This window comes from Xiphophorus couchianus, chromosome 15 (genome assembly GCF_001444195.1).
Source record: "Xiphophorus couchianus chromosome 15, X_couchianus-1.0, whole genome shotgun sequence".
Classification (NCBI taxonomy): domain Eukaryota; kingdom Metazoa; phylum Chordata; class Actinopteri; order Cyprinodontiformes; family Poeciliidae; genus Xiphophorus; species Xiphophorus couchianus.
This window is the reverse complement of record NC_040242.1, coordinates 23,614,577-23,634,958: the sequence shown is the minus strand read 5'-3', so window position 1 is coordinate 23,634,958 and position 20,382 is coordinate 23,614,577. Positions and strand designations below refer to the sequence as shown.

Here is a 20,382-nt window from a genome sequence, read left to right as displayed (position 1 = left end):
TAATCAGCGTAAACATAGCAGAGTGTCAAAAGGCAGTGAATGAATAAAGATGCTAATGCATCTGATGAGAAATTCACACCTCCGTAAAATTTAGCAAGGGAAACGTGTGGAGTGAGGCTAGAGCTACATAAGGTGCTGGGTGCTTATTGTCCCCAGAAACCTGATTACCTCTCTGTGCTGTTTTAAATGGCTTTAAGTAGAGGCTGCACATTTGTGAGCTTGATTTCTCCAGCTCTGTCTTTTCAGTGGTTGAATGGTAATTCCCAGTGTTGAGGAGATGTTGCCATCTCTGCCATTGCCCCGTGCTGGAAGTTAAGTGCATGTTTCAATCAGTGCTCCATTGTGAGTCGGCAGAGCTGCAGAGCCAACCTCAAAGACCCTCGTTGTTCCTTGCTGCCTCAGCTCTCCACAAGCACACTTGTAAACAAGTTCTTTTGTTCTTCCTGCAGAGTCGTGAGTGGGCATTGCTCTCCATTAAAATTCATTCAAAGAAAGATTGAGGTCTGAGACCAAAACATCACAATGCAAAAATAGGAGGAAAAGGTTTTCATGGGAAGAACTCCAGGACCTGTATTTGTTTGCAAGTTCCAAGTGCACACATTTGTTTATGTTTAGCACAGATTGTTGATACTGTTTGAGGTATTTAATTTAATTTAATTCATAACTCTCACTTTGCCCAGTCTTTAATAGCTTTTGTGTCTGAATTTGGCACCTTAGTCACACACAGAACACATGCCATAAAGCTACACTTAGCATGAGCTACAGCAACCTGCTGTGTTCCCTCTATCTGCACCCCAACCCGCTCTTTGTCACTTTCAAACCAGCCACTGATTTATTTTTTTTAAATGTCAGAAATATTTATTTGTGAATTTTGAGTTGTATGTCTATTATTCTCACTTTAATGGATGACAAACAAGTGAGATGGGAAATCAGGAAAAGCACTGTTGTCAACTTCTCCACTTTATTGCTATATTTATCACACTTTCAGACTCTTCCATACTGTTTTTCCAAAGAACTAGTGATAAATCAAGTGATTCTTTTTCTGTGTTGTGGAGACTTTTATGGTGACAACGCTCTGCAACATGGCTGCAGTCTGTCTGTTTTGAGCGAGCAGCCATCAGCCCTCCAGCTTCCTGAGCACTGCAGCCAGTCTGACACAGTCATCAGTTCAACACCTTTGCTTCACTAATAGTCAGAACAGAGGAGACCCATTTCACTCTGTCCTCATCGGAAATAAATTACACATTTGTAAAGCTGAGTAACGCTATCGATCAAAGCTCGCCAATTGTCATGGCAAAGTTCGCTACTCCAACTTGACTCCCCACTGGGTGGGAAAGAAAGAAGCACTGTGCTTTTATACTGGGCTGTGAAGAAGTAGTACCAAGATGTACCACTGCAACCAATAGGAAAATTCAACTGCCTAAAAATCATTGGACCGAAGAGGTCAGTAGTGAGACGGTTTTAGGCAAAATAATGTCAAATTAAACAAATTGCAAAAAAGTGTCAAAATTTGTGCTGAAACATAAAAATAGAACCCTAAATAATCTATTTATCAGCACATAAAGAGTTGATTTGGAGGTTAGTTTTACTTTAAAGAGAATCCTGCACCCAGTTTTTCCAACATTTTTATTATTTCTATTGATAAAGAAAATGCATTTCACTATCAATAGAACTGATAAAGAAGTTCTGTTGATAAAGAAATAGATTCTTGTTTTTCAGAATGTTTTGGTTCCAGTAAACATTGAAAAAAACCAACCTATGTGTTCACTTAATTTACACTTAATCATTACTTAACGGATATTGTTCTGCACATTTATGAAAGTAACACCTGGGGAACACTGAGTTTTCTGGAATCAATGTCTATCTCAATGCCCATCAACTAACTCTATCAATAACACAACTTAGAATGAGACAAAGTAATATCCCATCTCTTATGAATCCTGTCCAAATAATTAATGCACATGCTTTTATTTGAGTGAATATGAAGTATGCTAATACCAGCAGATTGTTACTACAATAGTTAAGCAAAATTGGAAAATTCTGCATGTACAGATGTTTGCCTGGAACAATGTTTGACAATCTGTCATATCAAACGTCTAAACCAGTGTAGTCCTATTTGTTAATCTACATTTCTAAAGATAAAACTTCCTTGTTTTTCATGCAGACAACTTCATTTAGTTTAGATGTGTTGCCATTTTTTTGTTTCATTTGCTTGTGTATTATTATGTGAGTGTCGGATGATGTCCCTCTCAAGTAAAAACCTACTTTAACATTCAAAGAGAACAACAGGCTTATTCCCTTTGGTGCAATCTCTCTGTGCAGGATGAGAAAAGGAAAAAAAGCACAATGGAGCAGCAGAATGTAAGCTAAGCATTCGTCTTTGATCTGAAGAGCTACTGTGCCTGTGCATTCCATGAGAAGCAAATATTCCCATTTAGCTTGGCTGTCTCCGCCTGACTCATTTTCCTCCAGCAGTTCAGCGTCTGCACTTCAGAGAGAAAACCAGCCGAGTTTTCTGCATGGTTTGATAGTTAAGAGCAATGATCTTTAAGAAGAACAGAAGTGATAATTGATACTCGGGTCTTCGCTGGTAACCTATATGTCCACTTTATTGACACTTAATCATCACTTAATGGATATTGTTCTGTGCATTTGTGAAAGTAACACTTGGGGAACAATAACAGCATTGATTTATCCCTGTTTGTGTTCTAATCTTCCATGGTGGCCCTAAACAGGAGGATTGATTGATTCTGAGGAGTCCCCACTGACCTGTGCCAGCCAGTGTAATTTTCTAGTTAAGCGGATCCTTCTTTGTAGCATTTGTCCCCGGTTTTACGTTACTTGGGAGTCCATTCTCTTCACCTCCCCCTACTTCCTCCGCCCCCACCCTGCCCGGCCCGGCGCACTCACGGTAATTTGATGAGAGCTGGGCAAAGCAGTAAGAACCAACAGCTGCAATAAAGCTGTGGTGGTCTCAGAGCAGCAGCTCGGAGCACTTAACCTGTAGCTTTTCTGTAAATGGCTCCTGATTTGTCTGTCACCCAATCCGTCAGCAATGAATAATTTTCATGGAAGGTGCACTTTAATTACTTTCCCATTTAAATGGCATTATCGTGGCCTATCTAGGTAATTAATCTCACCAAGTATCCTGTTTCAACCTTTTATTGCTGGCAGACGAGCTCGCTAAATCCCCCCGAATCTGCTGTGCTTGAATGAGTCCTCCCTCACAGAAGCTGGCATTGCGTCGTTCCTTTTCATTCGCTCCCTGTTGCAGACGTTGGACACCCCTTTCTTTTGGTGCAGGAAGCCTGTCAGAGCAACCGGCTGTTTCAGCGCCTTGGAACGAACTCAGGCAGAGACATTCATGCTGGGTAGCAGACAAGAATAGATCTCAGCCAGTGTGGGTTTAGTGGGCTGATATAGTAGCTTCAGATGTTTTGTCCTGATATGTTTTCTTACTGTTATACAAAAAGACTCAATAACATGGTGATATAGTTCAGAAATATACAGTCCAGAATACTTCAGCCCTTTGTTCAAGATGTTTAACTTACCACCAAATCTAAACTTATACAATTAAAAAAGCAGACCCTCTTTTTTTCTTCCTGATGACATTTGGTTCATTTTGATTGGACAACAGTTTTTGCCTCAATTCCAATAGGTGGCAGTGATTGGATATATCCCAATATGATTTTTCAATGGAAAAAGTTGACACCATGTGTTCAGTGTTTAATGTTGCTTTTGTCCCTAAATTATGCATTTTGCAAATAATAATGGTGACTAATCTCTGTGCAAAGGTGCTCCATTAAACAATCAGCCATTTTGTCTTCCATTTTCCAGCCATACTCTTGATCTGGTTACATTTTTGTCTTTTGCACTGTTTTGAAGAAGAGTTTAATCCACAGTATGCAGTGTGTGGATGTTCCAAGTTACACACTGTTGCGCTGCACGTAGACTCCTTTCAGGGAATGTAAAAAAATAAAGTAGAAGCTGAATTAAATCAGTTCCTTCTTAGCCTTTGGAGTGGAAAGGTATGAACTTTTAGTTTTTCTCTCTTTTTGGGAGCGAAATAAAATGTCAGCTACTTCATGTAGAAAACAGTTATGAGTATTCTACCTTGATCTGGCAGCACAACTGTATTCATGTCTCCAAACCAAATGGTGCATAAAGTCACAGCAAGGAACTGAAACATTCTTTTCTAAAACCAATGGAGAAATGCCTCCAGCTTGAAAGCAACTATTCCAGCAAACCAGACAAAAAGCCAATCTGTGGGTAAACCTTTTATGATGGAATACCATCATAATATTCAAAAAAAGATGAAAGATGTGGAGTTCAAACAGACCAATCCTGAATTCCATCATATTTGGTTCTATAACATTTTATGTGTAATGTGGATTTATTCTGACCCTGACACTCAATCACAATAAGAACATTTTAGAATTGGTGCATTTGTCTGCTAGGGTACCAGTACTTCACAGGACCCAGCATGCGTTTTCAGTCTTGGCAAAATAGCGTTCATCACCAAGTGTTGAAAAGCGAAGCTTAATTTTTTCTGTTTTTAAATGATGCACTAAATTGAGAGTTAGTTAAAACTTATTGCAGTAGAATTTATGACAGAGTTGCAGTAATGAAAACCCTGAATGAGCTAGTTTTTATTTAGTCCTTCCTAACTTTAAGCATGTTCATAGCTAACTACACCTAAGACTGAAGTTACTGAACTTGGATTATTTTATCTTTTATTACATTTTTCATTGATTATTCTGGTAACATTTTTTACCTTCTCTCTGTGTTAGTTTTGTTTGGTTTACTTATTTAGTTCCTGCTTCTCCAGCTCTGTATCAAAATGAAGAGCTATTAATATGTAACGTTTGCAGAGACGGATATGATATTTTGTTTTCAAACTATCTGGTCAGAGACGATGCAACATTCGGATGTTTATGTGGAACCTGGAACAGAGAGCAGTGGTTCACGTTCAGCCTCATCCTATGGGTTGTGTTCCCTAAGAACAGACTCAGACACAGCTTCAATTATTCAAACCTCTGCAAGGCAGCAAAAAGAAATTGATGCAATGTTTTTTTCTTTGCTTTTTTTGAGCACTCAATCTGGTGTTTACCTTCCTTGTGAAAGCTTACTGATTCACTCAAACCTTCACTTTAAAGGGATATGTCTGATTTTGATAAGATCTTTAATTCTCTCATTTATCAACCAAGATTTTATGAAAATTACACTTATCAGTGTTTGTGAATGTATGTTACGATAGTTTTTAGTGAATATTGAGTGGTGATGTGTTTCTCTGCAGACACAATACTCCTTCAGTATCTCCATACTAAAAACCACAGGCTTCATTGGAAATGCTAAAACTGAGCATGCTCAGTCTGTTTCATTTCCCTTCCAAATTTTGGTCTGGACTGTGTTACTTGATCCAGAGGTAAAAACACAGGAGCAGTTATCTCTGCTGGATTCCTTTTTAAGGCTTTGAGCAACTCTCACTCAGAAAGCTCTACTTCAAGTGTCCATAATAAGGACATTTTAAATTCAAGATTTTTGAAAGGCTTATGTTATTATTCGCTGTTCACCATGCAGATAGTTTGTCTTCTTCTTATCGAGACATTATTCTGGATATGTTCAGTTGTCATTCTACTTCTTCCTACTCCTTTTCAAACGTATTATGATTATTGTGGCATAAATAAAAAAACAAAACAATTACTAGTTTTTAGGACTAGTGTAGGGCTGAAACAATTAATCGTAAGGAATCATTTAATTTAATGTGTGTATATATATATACAGTATATACTGTATATATATATATATATATATATATATATATATATATATATAGAGAGAGAGAGAGAGAGAGAGAGAGAGAGAGAGAGATATCTATACTATACAGTATGTACTGTATCTATACTGTGTATATATATATATATATATATATATATATATATATACAGTATATACTGTATATATATATATATATATATATATATATATATATATATAGAGAGAGAGAGAGAGAGAGAGATATCTATACTATACAGTATGTACTGTATCTATACTGTGTATATATATATATATATATATATATATATATATATATATATATATATATATATATACAGTACAGACCAAAAGTTTGGACACACCTTTTAATTCAATGAGTTTCCTTTATTTTCATGACTATTGACATTGTAGATTCTCACTGAAGGCATCAAAACTATGAATAACACATGTGGAAATATGCACTAAACAAAAAAGTGTAAAACAACTGAAAATATCCCGTATATTCTAGTTTCTTCAAAGTAGCAACCTTTTGCTGTGATTACTGCTTTGCACACACTCTGCATTTTCTTGATGAGCTTCAACAGGTCGTCACCTGAAATGGTTTTCACTTCATAGGTCAACCTGCCCTGTCAGTTTAATAAGTGGGATTTCTTGCCTTATAAATAGTCATGAAAATAAAGAAAACCCATTGAATTAGAAGGCGTGTCCAAACGTTTGGTCTGTACTGTATATTTATATAATTTAATTTAAAAACTCATTCTTTGTCTGTAAATATTCTCTAGAGGAAGCAACAAATAATCACACGATCAGCTGTACACTGTGATGATGTTAGGTCAAGTAGAAATTGTTGGGCTCTACACATGATGATATTGATGGAGGACTTTTTTTAGCTGCAGAGCAGATACATCCTTTGCTACAAATGGTCAAGCTTTCACTAAAGTACTGTTGTTACTGAATTTTAGGCAATAAAATGTTTTCTTATCTAAAAAAGGGAATTGAACTAATTGTGAATTTGTATTTTTATATATTTATAACATTTCATAAAGTTAGTTTAAGTGGTTATATAAAACATTTCCAGAGTGTGCCGTGTTTTAAATCTTATTAATCAACTGATCATCAGAATCATTGATAAATAAAATTTTACTAAAATAATCAGTAACAGAAGCTCTAGACTAATGGCCTTTATTCATTAGTAGCTGGACTAGAAGACGGGCAGAAGGAAAATGGAAGAACATGCAGGAAATGACAGGGAATCAAACTGGGACAGCTGAGGACTGTAGCCTCTGTATGTGGTGCCTTGCTCTACCACTGAGCCGCATTAAAAAAAGTAAAAATAGTTGAGATTAAAAAAATTCTATTGCTCAAAATAATATAAAAAAAATAATATAAAAAAATAATATAAAAAAACAGTTTAAACCATATTAAACCCATAGTTTAACAATCACCTTTCTTATGTTCCAGGTAAACACAGGAGCTCTAACAATTATTTACTGCCTCCACTTACAAACATAGCAGCCAGTATTATAAGGTTCCTATGGCACCAAGTTAAAATTGTACTGTTTTTGTTCAAACAAATGAGGCATGTCCTTCATTATGTTCAACATGGAGTAGCTGTGCCAGTCTAAAGAAAGCTCCTGAAACGGTGCCATTTGGATTTGGTACATGTTCTCACACTGATCATAAATCTGTGGCTGATCACCATTATTTTTATAGGCTGTGGACAGCTAACGAATAAATATAATTAACAGTATTTAAAATCTCACAAAACCATTCATAGTTATTGGTATAAGGAGGAGAGATGTTATCTGTCAACTTGTGAGTGCAGTCACAGGAAATTTTATTTTATTTAAATCTAATAAAAATAGACTTCCAGTTGACATTTTAACTGGATTTTTATATTAATTATTAGCATGAATAGCTTTAATTGACATAGGGAATAAGTACACCCCCACGCTTTTCTTATTAAATTGAAGACTTCTGTTTACTATAGAATATAATTTTAAGCTTCACTTCTCCTATTCAGTCTGAAGGAGGCGTTAAGCTGTAGTTACAGCAGTTCACCACCAGTAGGCATAGAGAACACTCCTGAGTAATCCTGACTCAGCAAGCCAATGGCAATTCAGCGCAGTAACCGCTGATCAATAGAAGTGCTCACTGTCGCTCTTATCTGTGTTAACAGTTATCAACAATTAAAAAAATCCCACCAAACCACACTGATTATGAACATGCTTAAGTGTGCAATACGTGGTTAGAATTACTAATTAAACTGCCAACATTTTAATATCCCGCATTCTAGAGAGAGGTTGAAAGTTCAAACTTCACGTTAATGCTTTTAAGCTTCTCTTTTTACTGAAATCAGCTTCGAGTCAGTTTGCTCTTTCACCAAGCATATGAACCCTGGTGACCTGTGGCAGATAGCTCCTTTTCAGTACCTCATAAATTTAGGGATGAAAACTAAAAGAACATGTTTTGGGTGACCCCATCGATTGCTGGCAAGCACTTCTAATCCACCTCGACTGCTTTTGTCTTTTTCGGGCCTTTTACACACGCAGATGAAACTGTTACATTCTTGTAAATTACAGGATGCCACCACAAACCTACAAAATGTTGTAATATTTTGTAGTCGTTCTGCAGCACCCCTGATTTAAGGGGTGCTGCATCTCTGCTATAGAACGACAACAACAAAAAAAACACAGAAAAGCACCATGTTTATTATTTTGGAGAGTGAGGCGCATGTGGGATAGAGAGAGAGATTGAGCTAGGATGTCACCGTTTAAAACACAGCCACAGGGAAACATGACACCAGTATTTTGGAATTGATCCCCTCTGAGACCAGGTTTCAAAGACACTGAGTCAGAGTGGACGCAGCGCCTAAACCACAAAAAGCATCAGCAGATACACTTAAAGTTGTCTGTGCTAAAATTGTCTGTTGGGCAGAGAGACCTAGAATATTGGTCACCAATAAAGTTCAGCCATATCTTTATGATCTGAAAATAAGGGAATGCTTTTATAACTGAGGATACATGATGTATCACAATAACATTACACACAGGAGCAAATATTATTCAAAACAGGGTCACAATAGTGTCATTGGATTAAAGACTACATTACCCTGTTTGGACCAAACATCCTGTCAATGTAGTCATTTTGGAACTTTGGAAACAAAAAGTTGCCGATCCCTGGTGCATAACCTTCGGTTGCTATAGAAGCATCATATACTGGGTACATGTTTCAGTCAGAAGCTTCCAGCACCTGCCTGAGCTCTCTCCATGTCTTCACCACAGGATGACAGATTTCCGAGCAGAGAATATAACGCTAAGTGAAATTACAGACCTGAGGGGCGGCTGATGAGAAATGTCACTCTAGACAAAAATGGAAGTCTAATATATTCCATCCCAGGTTTGCTGGACACTTATTAATGTCTCAGTGAGTGCCACTAATTAAGCTAGCCAGTCTGGTGTGGCATGCGTAGTGGGGGACAAATAATGGTGTGACTTGAGAACAAAAGAAGTGCAGTGAGAATGTATATATTTAGCAGAGCCATGACGCCCTCAGTGTACACTGTGCTGAGCAACAAAGAGCTCGTTTTGGCAGAGCAACACATTCAATTATCCCCCATCGCTTAATATCCTGATTTTTTTTTCTTTGAGACAATCCCCATTTACTGGAGTACCATCAGATAATAACAATGTTTAGATGCCAGTTGATGAAGCTGTGGAAGTTCATTAAAGAAAAGACGAAAAAGGGAAATGGTCTATCAATGCTGTTTCCTGATTTAAAAAGATTAACACACCAGTTATGAGAGGAAGGAGGCCCATTCTTCCCTCAGTGTGTGTGGATGAAAACTTGGCAGCAATAAAACAGCCTCATTCTTTCGTCCAATCACACCAGAGCCGAGCATTTTGAAGGTGTTCTTGTGCTCATTTCCAAAGCACGTAGGAATCACTACCCACGCTTAAAATGGGAACAGATTTGTGTCCATATGATCAAAAACAATGAGCTAAACAATATGCTTGCAGTTATTCATACAAAAATCAAAATCCTGAAGGAAATGCATTTTATTTTTGCACACATTCAAGAACCAACTGACCATCTTGGGATGAAAGGTCACTGCCAAATGAATTCTCCTGAAGAAATGTTAGCTCAATTCATCACAAAAGTAGGCCAGTTTGCTGTCAGGTCCAGCATTATCCATGCAGAGGAGTAAATCTTTACCTTTTGCACCTGCAAAGCTTAAGAAAAGATTACATCACCATAATGTCAGCAGCACTATGTGCAGAATAGATAGACACAGATTTTGGAGAAGTTCATCTGATCATTGGCAGCCTGACTGAGCTAGTAGACTAATTCTGAATGCTAGAATATCATAGGAGTGTGATGTTACCACATGGTAACCTTAAAGCTGCATACCTCCCATTGATGTGAAATACTTTTAGGAGACTGACACCAATTTAATTCCAAAAGGAAATGTCAACGTAAGTCTTGAAGGTGAGGCATATGATTAGTATGCCACAGTGAAGAGCACAATAAAATAATAGCCAAGTTGGTCTGAATGATAAAATATAAAAGTAAATATTTTAAAAAGTGCTCAGAAAAATACCAATTACTCTCAGCTTTGAACGTCTTTCAGCTTCCACAGTTAAATTCTCCTTGCTGGTGTTTGACCATTGACCAGTCATGTCTCTGTGAGGCCTCAATGAACGTTTTCCTTGTGCCGCTTCTTTATCTTCCTCTCTACTTACCATCCATCTGTTCTTTCACATTCATTTACGAAAACATGGATGCACATGTTGCACATGCCTGGGCGGTGTGCACCTGTGACTCCCGGAGCCTCCTTCTATATGGAACACATGCTCAGGAATGTCACGGCCCCGGCTGCAAATGGCTCCAGCACTTTGCAACAGAGTCATTCGAGTGTTTCATTTCCTGCCGGAGGAGTTAAAAGGACTTCCAAGGGTAATAAAAGCCGAGTAGGGCTGCATGTCTTTAGCTGCCTGAAGAAACAGAGAATCCCTCCTGCTGGATTAAAAAAAAAAACACAGAGAAGGGCACACGCCTGACAATCTGATGTCAATTTCTAAACTTTGATTGCTGCAGGCACCTTTTCTTGTGAGCAGGAAATGCTTCCTGCCTACAGAGTGACTGTGAGCTAATTTAAGGCCCCCATACTCGAATATACTTCAGCTCTACACATGAGGCGGACTTAACGCAAACTCGAAGCAGATGTCACTGGACATGTCCACACAAAGATAAATTTTTATGATGTCTGTGTCGCACATTAAACTACCTGATGGAAACGGTGCTCACATCGAACTGCTTTTCATGTGACACCAATAAGGTTGAGAGTAGGGCTTCCACGACTACATATTTTCTAAAAGTTGACATCGAGATGATAAAAGTCGACAGCGACTAGTTGTAGTGACATCATAGAAACATCAGCGAAAATGCTTCACAACATATTACAGTTTTATTAGCTATGTTCACATAAATATTGACAAAATCTATTATGCAGAATTGAAAGAACACAAAACAGAACATTATTCCAGACTTCTTCATCAGCAGTGGTGCAGAGAGGTGGTTCAATAAGTTGAGTCTGACTTTCTAATAACTGCAGGCACCATCAGGTATATGCTCATTTTTGTATATGCGAAATAAAGGAATTTGTCACAAGACATTTTTAGGATCAATACACCCAATATGATATCTCAGCAGTCTGCGGACAGTCCACACAGCTCTTGCAGTGTACACAGTACGCCGGAGTATGTGGGACCCTTTAGAAACATAAATATGTCAGAATCAAGTCCTGTAAAACTGTCTTTTGTCTATTGGTTGTGTTTTGTTTTTTTGTTTTTTCAGGTCACCAAACAAATTTTAAAATAGAAAAATACCCGAGTGAAGTCATGATTTTATTAATTATTGTTGGCTTTAAGATGAACTAGCTTGCATGTCGTAAAGCAGCCTAGTCAAAGATTTGTCTTAAATAAGATTGAGATCATTTGGCATGACTGTAAACATTCAGGTCATGCTAGGAAAAGTTTCAGAAGACGAATTAAGACGATGCTGAAAAACTGAGTGAATAATCATGTTTTACTCCCCACCACAATCAACCAACAGCATGCTCTTCACTGCCGTCTCAAGTCTGATGAATGTTAGGTCATTATCTGCGTAGATAGGTACAGTCTTATATTCCCTCACTTTCTTTTGGAATCACATACAGAAATTCCATCTTTTTTCTTTTCTATATTGCAGTCCTCAGAAAAACCCAGACCTCAGTCAGACCTTAAAGGAAACCAGTATTTATTAACCAGGAAGCTTCTCCTAGTGCGGCTCTGTGCCTGGATCAGTATGAAACAGAAACATGGATCTAAATCCTGATGCATTTTATTGATGTGACCTTTTTTAAAATCAGTAATCCAAAGCAAATCTATAAGTTTGATCCTTCAAGATCTTTTTTTTTTTTGCTATGCTGTATTTTGGTCCATTTCAGTGTGAAAATATTTTCTTTCAAACATTCAATTTTGATTCTAAGATGTTTATTGAAATAGCTCAGAATATATTCATGAAACAAGCCACTCAGAAAAACGACCAAGTTTATTTGAACCTTATCAAACTTTTTTTTTAAATTGTTTTATTCTGTGCCTTTCAACTAAACAAAACCTCGGCCATGTTTGCCGGAGCTTTCAAAAAATTAAATTTTCCTTCCGTCTGCGGGTTTATGAAATGGTTTATGGGGGCAGACTTGGCAGAGCATGATGTTGTCGTACTTTGTCGTGCTCTGCAGTTGCAGGGCGTGGAGGGATTTTTCGGGGGCCTGTGAGCATTACTCACTGGTGCTTTTGTGAGATGAAAAAGACTTTTGGAAGATTGACAGCTGGGCTTTTTTCCGTCTTTCATTGTCTCATCAGCATACTGTCTCCTGCAGTGAGGAAAACTAATTATGTCTTCAACCCACTGCTTCACCCCCCACCCCTTTTATACAGATCATCACACTTGGAAATCATAATGAGTTTGTGGCAGACCTCTTTGGCTTAACAGGAAGGGAGGGGGGACGAGTGGAGGCGGGGCAAATTCAGAAAAGTCCGTTCACCCAAACGAACCGCTGGCAATTATGGGTGACCTCCTGACCCTGGAAAGCTGTCGACCCCAAATTCTTTCAGTTCCCAACCAAAACATAGTTTAGTCCTGCACACCTGCTAGCATCTGTACCTCTACCTCCTTAAACTGGAGCACCACCAAACCTTTTTGTTTTCAAAGCAGAGGGAGCGTTCTCAGCCATCTGGTAGGCTGCTTTTAATTATTTGATATAAAACAACAGTAAAAAGATTAAAGCAGCCGCAGCTCGGAGAAGGACACTGGTACTGGCAGCAGAACAGATGGTCCTCACATCTGGGCTGTTGAGGAAACTAGAGAGGGCAAGGGAAACGCTGTGACAACGTAACCCAGCTCTAACCCCGCCTCAGAGCGCCCCTGTTAACCTGTTTGCCCTCTTTGCTCTTTCTGGGGTGTCTTTGAGCAGCTGAGGCGCCATCTTGGTGGGAAGTGTTTGCGTCTCATTGAAGCACCCTGAACCATGCTGGGAAAGAATAATTGGCCATTTGACCTTTGTGGTTTTGGAGCTTATTGACAAAATGTAAGTGAGCTCCTCTGGTCAACTGATCATGCTTCACATGCAAAAGGAGATTCTGATGATGAAATGACAGCCCAGTTGTTTTCCTGTGTATCGTACAGACAAACTTCCTTTAGTTTTTGCCTTTTAATTTTACATCAGTAGCTGCTTTCAATTACAAATGTGCACAAAATTGATATTCTGCTTACATTGAAAAAAACACAATTTTGCAATAGCTGTCTTTCTTTTATATTTCATCCATGTCTCTAGCACTCATCTATCAGTCATCACAGGAGACGTTGGCGTCTTATTCAGGAATTGGAATCCTTACATTTGAGAACGACTACGTGTGCCGTGTTTTTGGAAACTGCAGGCAACAATTTTACAAAATAGTTGGATGGATCCAACACTTGTCAATGACAAACTCAACTTTTGATGAACTATGTGATGCTCTGGTGGTGCCAGTTGCACATTATCCATGGAGGCCATTCCTGAAAACAAACATATATCACCTGTAGATAAATTAGCGTGATTCACATGATGTGAAAAAAAATCTGTATGGCTGAAAAACCACCTCATCCTAGCACAAAAACGTTTTATCAAAAAATTGGGTTTTTTTTGCCACGTTTCCATAAAAAAAATGCTTTTTGTAATTCCAGTTTGCTCAGTTTAATGGAAACAAAGCTAGTGTTTCAGATCTTCAGGAACATTTTATATAACATGTATGAATACAAAATTCAGTATTCAAAGAAAAAAAAATTCATCAGAAATAAATTATAGTGACTTTAAAACTGTAAACACCGCAGTTGCTTCTGTGATATTTAGGGGAAAAAAAAGTTCACTCTGGTTTTTGAGTAGTATTTAGCTTATTGGGAATAGTGAAATATTTCTGTTGTATGAACATAAAGTTGTTTTCTCTTTAGGAGAAAAACAGCAGATTAAAAACTTCTAGAAGTAGAAACTGGTGAATGTCACTATTTTGTCCTGTACTGAACAGTTACTCTGTGGCTCTTAGACATTGTCTACTTGCTACGCCCTTTGAAGCAAATAATTACTAGCAAGTTAGTCCAATACACTTTAATTAGTTCAATGTGTTTGCACTTGTGTCAGAGTAACAACGATTGGTTATTGAACTGATTAGCCAATCAACAGAAAATAAGTAGGTAATGAATTGCATAATCAATAACTTGTCATTAAGTCGCTTTTCTGGCACATATGTCAAATCTCTCCTTTGCGGTCTGCTTTCATTATTTATACTGCTGGTCAACTTTTGGGAAAACGGTTTGATGGCGTCAGGAATCAAAATGGAGCTTGTTCTAAGAGAACTGTGCGCTGAGACGTATTCTCAGAAGAAAGATTAAATCTAAATGAAAGTTGGAAGAGCCGGCGTCCTCTGAGACTCAGCTAATTAAATTTGTAAATTCCTCCCAAATCATCTCCCCATCAGGCTGGCGACTCGTCTTCCAGCGCTGCCAAAAAGTGTGTCACAATGTGTTAAGACCAGTTTACTCTGGCACCAGACACAGATGAGGGATGAAAATAAAGGCCAGTTTTGGGAAGACACATTTCTGTACAGTTAGCAAGATAATAGTTGATTAATATCACAATGTTATTTGATTTTGTCTCCTGTGTAATAATAAATTCCATCCAGCCTGTGTGACTGAGTAACTTCATGTATCGGCTGGATAAGCTCGTTAATGTGACACGTTACAGATAACATCCTCCTGTGGTGGCTGGAATTAAATCAGTTGAGGCTACAGGACGGATCTGGTTGGGAAGTACTTTCACATCAGAGACATGGAATACTGTAGACTCCACTTCCTCACCCACTACTTATTGTACTTAAAGGAAGTGTGGTAATAAGGTAGCAACACCCCCACCTCCACCAACCCAACATGGTTTTGTTAGTTTATCACCTTAAGCTAAAAGACGGTAGCTGCTTTTAATTTGTGTGAACATGTCATGCATTTACATAAGAATAAATCAATGACTCTTCAATTAAGTAGTGGTAAAATGGATTGGAGATCCAGAGAGTAAACATGCAGGGTGCCTGACACAAAGAGGCAAAAGCTGCTGTCTGTCATTGTCCCAGAGGTAATTGGGGAGCAGTCCAGAGAGAAAAGCAAATTTCCCTACCAGGCTTAAGCCTTGTGTCCCTCGCGGCCTATCAGACACAAATCACCAATTACAGTAATGGCAAATCCTACAGCCAATACACAAAGGCTGACAATGATGTGACACCTTGCCAGCCTTAATCAGGATGTTGGGCTTCGTCTCTCAATTTGCAAGAGCCGATTGTCACTGGCTTTGGTACGGAACTTTTAAGCCGCTTTAGCCAAATATGACATGGTAATATTACTTCATTGTTAGTTCCAAAGGAGAGAACTGTCTGACAGGGATTTTTTTCAGCTATTAAATCAGATTTTCTTTAAAGTGGGACTGACTTTTTTTATTCCTATGATCACCGCTTTAGTTCTATTCTCCACTACTTCTTATTAGCAATAGAAGAGCAACACTTACACAGTTTAGAGGTGTGAAGTGGAAGACAATTATTTGTAGTTTTGGAAAAGTGGAAGGTCCTTATGGTAAACAAATAGAAATAATCTGCATATCATTTTTAAATGACAACAAAGTGCAGTTAGAATATTTTTACCTTAGTTCAAATAAAGAAATTCCATAAATAAATAAAGTTTTAATGACAACATTGCAATCCCTACTGTAGTTATTCTTTAATTTAATGAAATGATTAGCAGCATGTCAGCAGCCTTATTACTTTTTTCTGTCCTTTGTATTCCTGTTTGCAATATTTTGTGCTAGTTTCAAATGTTATATCAGTTTTATTTTCAGCTCTTATTTGACCCATCTTTACTGTCTGGTTTCTCTCTGATATGATGAAGTTTGGACGTATGGACATCATGTCCATGGACTGCATCTGTTCAAGGCAGTGGAAGTTAGTTTCTGCAGAAACTTTGGTGTTATTCACCAAACTTACCTTGACTCTGAGTCTCAGAGGGAAAGCAAAGCTTTAAAGTTTCATGCATCCATATAGGACCCCCCCCCCCAAATGCCTGTTCCCCGCCCGCTGGCTTTGTATGTACCTTGTTTGCACAAAGTTTTAATTTAATCCTGTGTGAAAAATGAACCAGAGCATCAACCCTGACCTGGAACTGCTCTGGACGGTTGGACCTCAGAACTTTGAAGTTTCAGGCTAATTCATTTCTTCGTTTTTCTGAAGTGAGCTCCAGTGTGTGGGGGTGTCTTCGGTGCTGGTGGTCCTCTTGTTGTATGGAATCTACATCACAAACAGCCCCTCCCCCCCACTGCTGCTCAGAATCCACAAAGGTTTGAATTCTCCCAGCAACTATTGTTGCCTAATTTTGAAGGATTCCTGCAGCTCAGATTCATGCAGGATCAGCCCAGACGGCCTTTTTTATTGTCCCCTTGTGATAAATGGATGTGATTTTAGTCCGGTCATGCTGATGTGTCGGAGGAACTGACTGCTGATTATTTTCCATTTATTTTCATTCATTATTTGCTACTTGAAAAACAGCTTTCTATATTTCTTCTGTGTTGAAGCACTCTGACAGCTTCTCTTTGCACTCTACCTGCTTCTTTTCACTCTCATACCAAAGCAGAAATACAGCAAAATAAACAAACAGTCAAGAACAGGTTGATCCTTTTTTTCTTCGTTTTAGCCGACCGATCTTTAAACTGTAATCAGATCCCTGAACTTCAAGGAGCTGGAGTACTTTTCCACGGCTTCTTGTTACCCAGTAGGAAAAGCAATTTATTTACTCAGCCTGCAGTTTTATGTGACCATTGCTGCTCCTGCCATCATGAGCAGCTCGCCATAAACTTCACCTCAAAGCCACGGAACAGTCAAATTGAGAAAACATTGCATACATTATACAGCCGTTATAGAAACGAGCCGGCGTCATGAGGTGGACGCAGTCGTCGAGGTTTTAGGAGTCTGTTTGCACTGCAGTTCAGCCTCGCTGATGAGGTCTAACCCCTCATTAGAGGACCTCCCACCGGACAGACACCCCCCACTTCAACAACAGACAAGCCCGGATATTATGACATTCATCTTTGTGAAACAGCTGATCTTAGTGGCAGAACAGGTAGCAGGAAGCCCATCTTCCAGATGTCACCTTCCAACAATTAAAAGTGTTTCAAAAGAAAACCTGAGTGCTGAATAGGAACTGGAGCTTTGTTCAAAAACAGAATTGTTTTTGTTTTTAATAGAATGTAAGGAAATTACATCTAAAATATGTTGCAGGAGCTTTAGTGATACAGGTGGAGATTTTTTTTTTTGTGAAATTCAACGTTATACAATGTCAATATATTAATGCACTAGACAATAATCCATCCATCCACTATCTAGTGGAATGGCCAGGGGGGGCGCTGTGCCTGTCAGCGGTCAACAGGCCACCCTGCACAGGCCACAGTCCATCACAGTGCACTTAGCAATAATGTTGATGATTTTTATTTACATTGACTAATATGCATGCAGTAATCATGAAACAATCAATCATTTTTATTTGTACAGCACATTTCAACAACAAGGCAGTTCAAAATGCTTTACATCATAAAAACACACAAAAAATACAAAGTTGTAGAACACAGTCAACAATTCTCAAGCGCCGTTGTTAGACATCACAATATTGATTAATGTTTTATTTACAATGTTTCAAAAACAACTCTAAACATGTAGGTTTTTAGTCTTGACTGAAAGGAACACAGTGTTTTTGCTGTTTTACAATTTTCTGGAAGTTTGTTCCACATTCGTTTGGCATAGAAGCTGAATACTGCTTCTTCATGATTGGTTCTGGTTCTGAGGATGAAGCCCTAAATGAAACATCTAACTAGATGTATTCTATAAATGTTCACCAAATGTTCTTAAACTGAACCGGAGTGTCTGATGTTCTGCAGAATGTCTGTGTGTGTGAGCGCCACAGTGAACTCATCAGCCATGACGCTGGTGCACAGGTGGAGCGAGGGAGAGCAGGGAGGGGGGCGAGTCAAGACCCCGACTGAAATAGTCTCTGCTCAAGGACTCATCCTGACCTCCTGTCTCTTCTAATCTGAGGCTTGGTTTAACAGAAACAAAATGACATTTACTCAGACTCAGTGGATCTTTAGTGTGAGCGTATAAAAGAAGAGCAATGGGAAGTATTGCTGTTTATTTTATGTAAGTCTTATTGTACCATATTTGACCTATTGGGTGGAAGTTTGGGGCAATATGTAGCAAACAAACTTATAGCTGCTTTATGTAATACAAAAACATTAGTCAATCAGTCAAACAAAATTCTACATAAAGTGGGATAATGGGAACATACAAATCCACTATTTTTAAAATCAAATGTACTGAAATTCTGAGACGTTGTAAAATTGTATAATTTATGTTCAAAGTAAGAAACCGTCAACTTTCACACAATATTCAGAAACTGTTTTGTGACAGGAGGAGGGGGTAATGTTATAATTTAAGAGAAGTAAATTTTAAAAAAGTGTTTATTAGAACCAGAGAGAGTTTTTATTTTGTCAGTGTGTGGCTTATGGATTTATAAATTAAATGATGAGCTCAAATAAATTGCAAATATAAAACAGCTTAGTACAAAAATGAGCTTACTGAAAATATGTTGCATAGGATGGGCCAAAATCAATATTGTTATTAATAATGTGTAAATAATTGTACATTCAATAATGAGAATGTGAGGTTTGAGTGCCATTCAATATGTGAATGCTCTAAGGATTTATCTGGTGAGGTTAGATTAAAATGATTTTAAGTTGATGAGAAAAGAAGGAAATCATTAGATCTCTTGTCTTGCTCCTTTTCAAACCAATTGTGTAATGTCAGTTAACATGACTTTGTCTTATTTTTTGAGATTTTTGCTTTTCATTTTTTTTATGTGAAATAAATAAATGCAATAAATAAAAACTCAGTAGCAGTAATGCTTACCGTGCATGGCTTCTATGCCACACAAGATGAACTAACTTCAAGTTTATCACATAGGAAATCATCAGATTCCTTCATGTTTCAGGAGGAAAATTTTACTGACATAAACCAACTATCAGGCCCACAGCATCACACATCCTTCACTGGATGTGTGAAAGACATGAGATGTCTTAACAAAAGACATGAGATGGCTTAAAACTATCAACCCTGTTCTTTATATCTGCTTTCAAAGTAACTCTGCCTAGTCGTCCATCCATCCATCCATCCATCCATCCGTCCATCCATCCATCCATCCATCCATCCATGTTTGTGTGTGTGTTTGAGCAGTACCTAGGGTACTAACCATCTTCTGTGGGTGTTTAGATAGTCTTTTGTGAAGAGTTTAGAACAATACAGAATTGTAAAAAGTTTAGTTGTGAAATATATATTTTTATATTTGAAGTAAAATACATTTTGCTTGTATTGTCAAGCCTCAAAAATCACAAACTCCAAAAGCTCTGAAGCTTTTCTTTCCCCTCAGTCAGAATGCTGGGCCTGTCCTGTTGGAAGCTAATATCGGACAGTCAGTAAATAGTTGGTCTTTGCATGAGTTTTTAAAACAACTATAAAAAAGTGAAGACAAGGCTGCAAACTAAAGAAAATAAACAACAAACAAAATAAAAAAACTCTGACTTAAATTTTTTTTTTTTATTTATTTTTTTTCCATGATTGATGATTCGGGGGGGGGGGGGATTTGTCTCTCTTACACTCCTACCAACATGCTCTGTTGGCTCCAGCCTGAAGTAAAACCATCAGCCTGCAAATTGCAAACTGGACTTTCTTACCAGAAACAGGCCAGCGCAGCTACACACATTGTTCACCGCGTGCTTTGCAATTAATCAAGCGCTGAAAACTAACCCAGGGCCTGCGCGCCCCCCGGGGCCTGAGGAGCCCCTTGTGAGGGTCTGCAGGGGCCGTGGACAGTTGTCCAGAACGAGGAAAGTGGCCTTGTCTTTGTGGAGCAGGAGGGGGAGCCGGAGAAGTTCAGCCGAGCTACCTGAGA

At 38.3% G+C, this 20,382-nt stretch overlaps 1 protein-coding gene across 3 annotated transcripts in view; it reads left to right on the top strand.

Annotated features, from left to right (window-relative positions):
* Positions 1-20,382, top strand: part of epha7 (eph receptor A7) — a 118,271-nt gene that overhangs the window by 48,030 nt on the left and 49,859 nt on the right. The gene's annotated exons all lie outside the window — the stretch shown is intronic.